Source organism: Triticum aestivum, chromosome 1A (genome assembly GCF_018294505.1).
Source record: "Triticum aestivum cultivar Chinese Spring chromosome 1A, IWGSC CS RefSeq v2.1, whole genome shotgun sequence".
NCBI lineage: Eukaryota > Viridiplantae > Streptophyta > Magnoliopsida > Poales > Poaceae > Triticum > Triticum aestivum.
In genome coordinates, this window is record NC_057794.1 from 215,046,786 (window position 1) to 215,055,023 (window position 8,238).

The window sequence follows — 8,238 nt, forward strand, 5'->3', positions numbered from 1 at the left end:
CGTAATAAGGAGGCACTTCCTTGTGTGCGAAGATATAGTTGGTGGGTCCGAGCTGTCAGCGGCGGTAACGTTTTTTCGCGAAATACATAGGCCCTTTCGATGGGTCCCAGATGTCAGGTGGAGGAATCATTATTTTGCACGTAATCAGGAGGCATTTCCTTGCGTGCAGCCGTGGACCCAGCTGTCAGCCTCTCCACGTACAGTCCACTTCAGATGCATGTCGGTCGTTGACCACGTTGACCACGCCACACCGAGAGCACTAGGGTGGTGGACGACGGTGAGGCCTATGAAGGAACGATATGGAGGCAGGGAAGACTGAACAGTTGTTTTTGTTTCCCACGCAGAGGGGAGTACGATTGTACGAGGGTTTACTGGTTCATCTGCCGTCGCTGGAGAATAACAGCAGGTGTGGGTGAGTAGAGGGATGGCTAGGCCAGCGATGGGAGTATGGTGGGGCGGTGAGGCCTGCGCGTCAGCACAGCCGACCGCAGGGAGGAGGGAGCAGGCAGTCCCTCCGGCGCTTGTTTGAGCGGCTGGAGCAGGAAGAGCAGAGATTGAAGAAGCACGACGGCCGTTGGATGGACATCCAACAGTATACATGCCATCTGTGGAAAGCCTCAAATCTGTGGAAAACAGCATACATCCCATCTGTCATTATTTCAAATAATTTACAGCCCATTTGCTAATTCTTACTGGTTTTTTGGAGCCCATATTCTTTTTATTAGCATTACAGCCCATATTGTAGCCACGGTTAAAAAATTATACGAAATTTTGCATATGTCGGTGCGGTCTGAACTGTTTTTAATCCCGAAATTTCAAGTCACATTCAGACTGATTTTAAAAATAAATTATATCAATATAAAATCCAATAAATTGTCCATGCATAAAAATCAATGCAATTTAAAATCTCGAAATGAAAAAAAAGATATTTGAAACTAATTGCCGGTTAGATGTGTTTTAAAAATGTACAGTCCATTTCTCTTTACTGATAAGCCATTTTCTCGGCCAGCCGAATGAAGCTCTCCTCGTCTTGAAAGATTTGCAGCCCAACAGGCCTGATAAAGCGACTTACTTGACAAATCACAAAAAAATGTGCTAGCCATTTTCAGAAAGAAAAAAAAACTATTGGGCTGGTCTGTGGTAAACATAAAAGAAAAGGCTGTCTAGACAGGCCAGAGTGTCCCACACAGCCCAGTTGACACCCTGCTTCCGTCTCAAAAACAAATTAGATAAATGCCACTCCAATTATGGCGATTCATAAAAATGCCACTGCAATTTCCAAACTTTGAAAAATGCCACTGCAATTTTTGCAAACTTTGAAAAACGCCACTGCAGTTTGCAAACTTTGAAAAATGCCACTCTAGACTTCGAAAAATGCCACTAGAAATGGCATTTTTCAAAGTTTGGAAATTGCAGTGGCATTTCTCGGATACACCAGATTTGGAGTGGCATTTACCAAATTAACCCAAAACAAAAATAACTGGGCGAGCTGCTGGGTCCCTGGTGTGAGCCGCTCGTTGTGCAATTCTCTCATTTATTGACTATGTTGACAATGGCATGGGACCTAGATGTCAGAAATCCACTAGGAGGAGCCATTTTTTTATTGGCTTGAAATAAGGAGGCACTTGCTTGCGTACTGCCATGACCTTGGCGGGTCCTTGCTGTCATCCTCTCCACGTACAATCATCTCCTGATTGTGTACGCGTCAACTTGCTAGGCCCACAAGTCAGCCTCTAAACCCGTGGTGGACAAATACAACCCATTTAAAAAAAATAACGGCCCATTCCATACGTTCAAACGGAAAGTTCAACATTCAGAGCAAAGTAACAGGTCTGATCCACATATAGAGTACTGAACTTCCACGTTGACAACCATCATACCCAAGTTAACTATCTACTCCCACTAATACTCTAGTAGCGTACAAGTACTAACTTACTCTTAGCTAACTAGACGATGCCGGCCGCCATCTGTGGTACACGCTAAACGCCGGCACCAGCGTCGTGCGCCTCGCCTCGGACTTGCAAGAGGTGCGTAGGGCGCGTTGCTCACGCGCGTTGGCCCTTTCCATGCCGGCGTGGTCCATCGAAGCTTCGGCTTCCAAGCGGGAAACCCACTTGATGAGCTGGTATTAAAAATCGGCGTCGCGAACGTGTGCGTGCCCGACAGCCTCCAGGGCTATTTGCTGGGCGCCGGCCTCCACGTAGTCAGCCCAGTTGCGGGCGCTCTGCTCGCGACTCAGGGCGTCGGTGCGCTACTGCTCCATGTCCCGCTGGCGGCGCAAATCGGCGATATGCTGCTCCTCCGCTAGGCGGTCGTGCTCCAAAAACTCCTGCTCCTCCGACATGCGGTCGCGCTCCAACAACTCCTCGATCTCCGCATTGCCATCTAAAGACAGATAGAAGGCCTCCTCCCTCCGTGTGCCTTCCGGTGAAAACCCGAACACTAGTTCCGGCAGTGACCGTCTCCGGCGTCGCCTACCGTGGACGGGCGGGGGCATGGCGGACGTGGCTTGCGATGTCGGGCCGGTGGGGGCTTATGAGGATATGGTGAGTTGGGTCACGGTGGCACCGGAGAAGGCCGGGAAGCAGTACTTATAGGCGGAAGGTAGCGCGACGGTCATCGGAATTCAATGCATAATGGCTTAGCGCGCCAGCTTGCCGTGGAAAGCTAGAGAAACCGAAATTATGACTGTGCCGTCCCGTCCCGTCTGGGTCGCACGCCGGCATGGCGGTCAAACGAGTGCACTCGAATCATCTCCCTCCTTGTCAATAATGATTCCACGGATTTAAAAAGCCCGCAACAATTAAAGCGTATCTTTTTTTGCATCAGTTAGCTTCCTTAATTACGCCGGCTGCATGCAGGCACTCGGAATTGCTCGCAAGCAGTACACGAAGCAGCATGCAACGAGTCGCAGCCGAGGGCACGCATGCAGCCACTTAAATCACTGGAATTAATTAGGCTTAAACTTCTGCATGACGTTAATTATTGTCGTGCCTTGGTCTTGCTGCTTTGCTCACGGAATTAATTAGGCTTAAACTTCTTCAGAGGTAGGCATTTTTATCCGTGTAGGATCGATAGTGTAGCTTGTCAGTTTCTTTAGAGGTAGGCATTTTTATTCAATTTCCACTTCGCATCTTGCATCGCAAATAAAACTGCCAGGAGCGCATTTGTAGGCTAGCTAATGATCGATCAGTAACTTGTAAAAACTAAGCGAACAGAAATAAGTAACTGTTAATGCATCTCAATGATTCACAGATCATATACAAATATGTAGCTCCAAAAGCAAAGATCAGCCACTTCAGATCTTGCGTCGCAACTAAAACTAACTAGTACGATTCCCATACATAAGATCAACATGTTAATGCATCTCAATGATTCACAAATCATATACAAATATGTAGCTCCAAAAGCAAAGATCTAGAAAAAACTTTTGTTCTTCCTACTAACATGGATGCTTCTCTTGGCCAATATTCAGTACAGACTGAAAGACAAATTTGTTTGTGAAGTCTACAATTCCTCTTGCAAACGTAAGTGGTTTCACCAACAGCCGGAACCATGAGAATGAACCACACATGATGGAGGAACATCCACTGCAATATGATTTGGTCTTCTCTCGATCACACCACGAGACTATTTTCGGAATACAAACTTTAACTTAGGCAAAATGATGCCCATTGTATAATCAGACCAAAGCAATGAAGCACCTAGTGTTGGCCAATAAATAGTACAATACTACTTTTCTGCAGTCCATGAAGTGACTATCCAATCTTTCTGTGTCTATTTTCAAATGGCACTGCATGCAGTGAATATACTATTCTCTTGTGCAGTTCAACCAAAATTGCGGACACTTTGTTTATTTGCCAAATAACAACGGGCAGACATCTCTATCTGCACAAATATCAAGCAGCTAGTAAACATATACCACACCTTGTATTTTCGATTTAAACATGTCTCTTCTGCTTAGCATCTATCATGTTCTGCACTGGACAATCTGATACAGTTATGTTTTGCCCTAGACAATTTCATACTGAATTGATTTGCTGGTTCAGAGCAGAAATATAGCACCTATTCTTCATCAGACCAAGGATATCCATGTTCACAGTGACGGAAGAGGTGAAATCAATACAACCAAAATTGAGCATCCAATCATTGAATCCTGTCCTGCACCTCCAATGTAGGTCCACCCTGCCAATAAATTCACATGCAAACCACTAGTATTACTATCTAATGACAGTACTAAAAGAGTAGCAAGATAGTAGCAAACCATGTACCTTCGTAATGAACAGCTCATAGTGCCACCAATTGGATATAAAGGTTTGGAAAAAAACATGCTCCTAATGTTGAACCAGTTGGACTTTTTGTGCAGTTCCACTAAAATCGAGCATCCCTATTTGCATAGATATTGAAAGTGTGATTACTCTAAAAGTGGCGCTAGTTGAAGCATAGACTCACAAATATAAGCATTCCAATTTCTTAATGGGAAAAGGTAAAGCAACAACGGCTGATGTCAGGAAGGCATACATAGTTTTTTCTGAAAAACTGAGCCATTCCTGACCTTTCCTCTTCTTTAAGCAAATTTTGTGCAGTTCTACTAAAATAAAATGTCATCACCGCCTTGACAATTCAGTGACACTGTACAAAATGGAATGACTTAACATTACATCGTGATGTCAGGTATGTAGTCGACAGGCATTAGAGACAAACATACAGACCTCCTCCGATAACATAATGAACATTAATTTTAAGAAAGGTGTGACTAGCTTTACCGGGATAATTTGAGTGAACTCTACACCCTTTGTTCCTTAATATAAGACGTTTTCGGGGTTCAATTTAAAGTACCCAAACGTCTAGTATTTAGAAAAACAGGTAGTAGTTTTCTTGAGCACATATCTGGGAAAGCTTGCCACACTTTATTTATGTCCATATGCTAATGCAACACCATTCGAATACTACAAATATACACTCATCCAGTGGTTGGTGCAACAGTAGAGTAGTTAGTTTATTACAGGGTACAGTACAATGGTTTTACTGAACAGATTTCAATAAACTCTAGCACTTGAAGGTTTCTATAAGAATTAACAATACAAAATGTAAAGGTAACAAGTTTCAGCATTGGTATACTAGCTGTGCATGAGCATTAAACCAAATACAAAAGTCTGAAGGTAACTAGCATTATTAACTAATGACAGTATAAAAAAAATTGCAAACCATGTACCTCCAAGGTAAATATCATTTCAAACTCGGGGGGACCTTAAAAATTGCTATCCCAATCTTGATAATCGATCAAACATAAAAACTTGATCGAACGAATCAAGAGAACAACCGGAGGAGTAGGTGCCCACTCTTGACCTTTCCTCTTGTCTTCATAATTGTCTGTGCAGTTTAACCAAAATAAAATGACATCAGCGCCTTGGCATTTTGGTGACACTGTACAAAAAAATTAACTTATCTCATGAAATTGAGGTATGTAATCTATAAGCATTAACAGTGCAAAAATCTGAAGGTAGTAACAAGTTTCATTGTTGGTATACTGGCTATGCAACAGCATTAGAATGCCTTAGCTGAAAAATATTTAATACATCCACAATCAACCGCTAACCCTGAAATAATCCAGTGACATTAAATGGCATTGCTTAGATTTATCGGTGGCATTAGACTGAGAGCGACATTAGTTAAATGTGGCATCACTTTAGCAGTAGCATTGCTTGACTTGACTGTTGGCGTTATACTAACAGCAAAAAGTGGCAATAAGAGCATGGGAGGCCCATTCGGACAGTGGGCGCACCAGTACGATGTACCTCCACGGACGCAGAGTGGCAAGGGAGGTATGGTTGCCCAGAGCAACAAATATCCAGGCAACATATGTGGATTACGTCCCATTTTTGCTCTCTTTAGCCACCTTTTTCCTATGCGAGGACAACAAACCGATCGACCTGGTCATTCTCTATTGCGTTGTCATGCCTTTCTACCCTTCTTTAACCAAGAGACACGAGACTCAATCCTTAGCTATTGATTCCCCCTTTTCAACCTAGATGCGGGTTCGATGCCTACTCTCTTGGATAGTAAAGTCTCCCTTCCTTTCCTTATTCAACCCAGACATGGATTAGTCTGCATGAAGTAGGGTTTCCTTTAATAGTGCAAATTATGGTTTTCATCTGCGTGGCCAACAGAGCAGAGGATAGCAAATTGGGAAGATGGTGGGGTGGAAAAAGATCCACATGCAACGACGTGGCAGATGGGGCAATAGAACAAGGTTATGGTTCAAAAAGAGGTAGCATACCCGAGGGTCGGCGGGAAGTGGCTTCGCTCGTGGTCGTTGTCCTCCGCACACACTACAGCAGCGAGCTTGGGGACGAAGGCCATCCCGCGCGGGGCGCTAGGTCTGAGAGGACGGCCTTGTCGTCAGTGCGTGACCTCGCTCACCGACGACGAGTGCGTCAATGCTGCACGTCCTTTTCTTCCCCGGCGGATCTATGACCACCGATGAGGAGGGAGAGAGGGGCCGTCTTTTTTAGATCTGGAGAGAGGGTGGTAGTGTGAGAAGCAAGTGGGCAGCCCTTAGCAAGAAAGCGCTCAAGCTCCAGCCTATATATCTTTTTTATACTACTAGTACTGGAGGTGGAGTAGTGGTAGAGTAGTTTATATTTTCTCTGCGTACAGTACCAGTTAGTCGTGCTTCAAAACTGATCGGCACGCCACTAAAAAATAAAGGTCGATAACTAATGCGACACCTCGGGCCAACTCGGCCAGATCGCATTTTGCACGAGAATTACACACCATGTTTCGTTGACTTGTGGTCCCGTTCCAACATATCAGTGAGACGATGGCGAGTAGTAGGAGTATTTCCGAACGGACGTGTAGGCCGGGGCACCTCTTCGTGAACCGTGGCAAACTCGCAACTGTCCATCGACTCTTCGCCTTTCCCTCTCGATTTGGAACTGCTGTCGCACGTTCTTCCTCTCCCTCCTCCATTTCCTTCAGCCCTTCACCCTTTCTTCTGCCATTGTTCGATGGAGGGAACTGGTCGGAAACGACCCCGTTATTCTTACCCCGATCTGAAAGATGACGTGGTGGAGGAACTCCTTGATCGGTGCGACGTCATCACCTCGGCTAACATGGCAGGTTCGTTCAAGCCCATTCTTGACTCAACTAATAATATCATTACAAAGAACCCAAGATTCAAGGAGTGGTTTGCTCTCCCCTATCTTCTTCGTCGTGACCCTGATGACTGGCACCGGCACGACGGAGGCCTCGCCCTGTGCCAGTTGATGCCGCTTGATAATGATACGTATGATGTTAAGATGCCATCGCTTGAGGGCAAGGCTTGGGCGGGCGCAAATGGAGATTGGGTTGTTTACATTGGGTCCAACTGCGAGTGAGAACTTGTGAATGTCTACACTCGTGACCGGGTTCCACTTCCAAAAATCTCAGCACACTGCCCAGAGGTTGAGCACACCGGTATTGTACGCATGTTCAAATACGATCATGGTGACTGTCTTCTACGGAAGATAGCAATTTGTCGAGTTCCCAACCGCTCTTGGAATTACAGCAACTATCAAGTTGTTGCTATCTTCGACAAGCTTGTTGCCATCCTTTGTGGTTCGACTCGATGGACATTGCTCAAAAATCAGTTTCTGTACATGGATGAGTACTGTGATGCAATTCAATACGAGGGCCTTGTGTTTGCCGCCACCACTAGTGGCACTGTTTTTGCATGGGATCCTCATAGTTTCGGTACGTTTGTCTTCCACCGTAATTATAATTGTTTCATCCACATGCATGCGGGTTAGCAAGTTTCCCTTTACTAATTAACCTTCTTCTTGTGTTTCCAAGGTCCTGTGAACATCCCACCACCTATACTTGAAAATTTTTATAACCAAGGGGGAGATGACGATGGTGATGATCACGAGCATGAGGACGAGCAACGCCCATATACTTTGTGGCGCCTGGCAACTAATTCCAATGGATCACCTCTTCTTGTGTGTATACAGCCCGCTGATGATGTTACTGCTAAGGAAGCAGGTGTAGTATCCCATGGTCGCACTCTCTAGACCTATTCCAACACCCGTTGCATGGTATTCAGGATGGATACTAGTGTGCTAGCGCCAACTCCTTCTCCCTGGTATAGAATTGATAGTCTTGGAGAAAACTCGCTCTTCCTTGGACAAAACTATCCGATGATGGTGAAAGGCGATCCAACTGCTGTTGACACAACGTTAACAGTACCATTTATGAGAA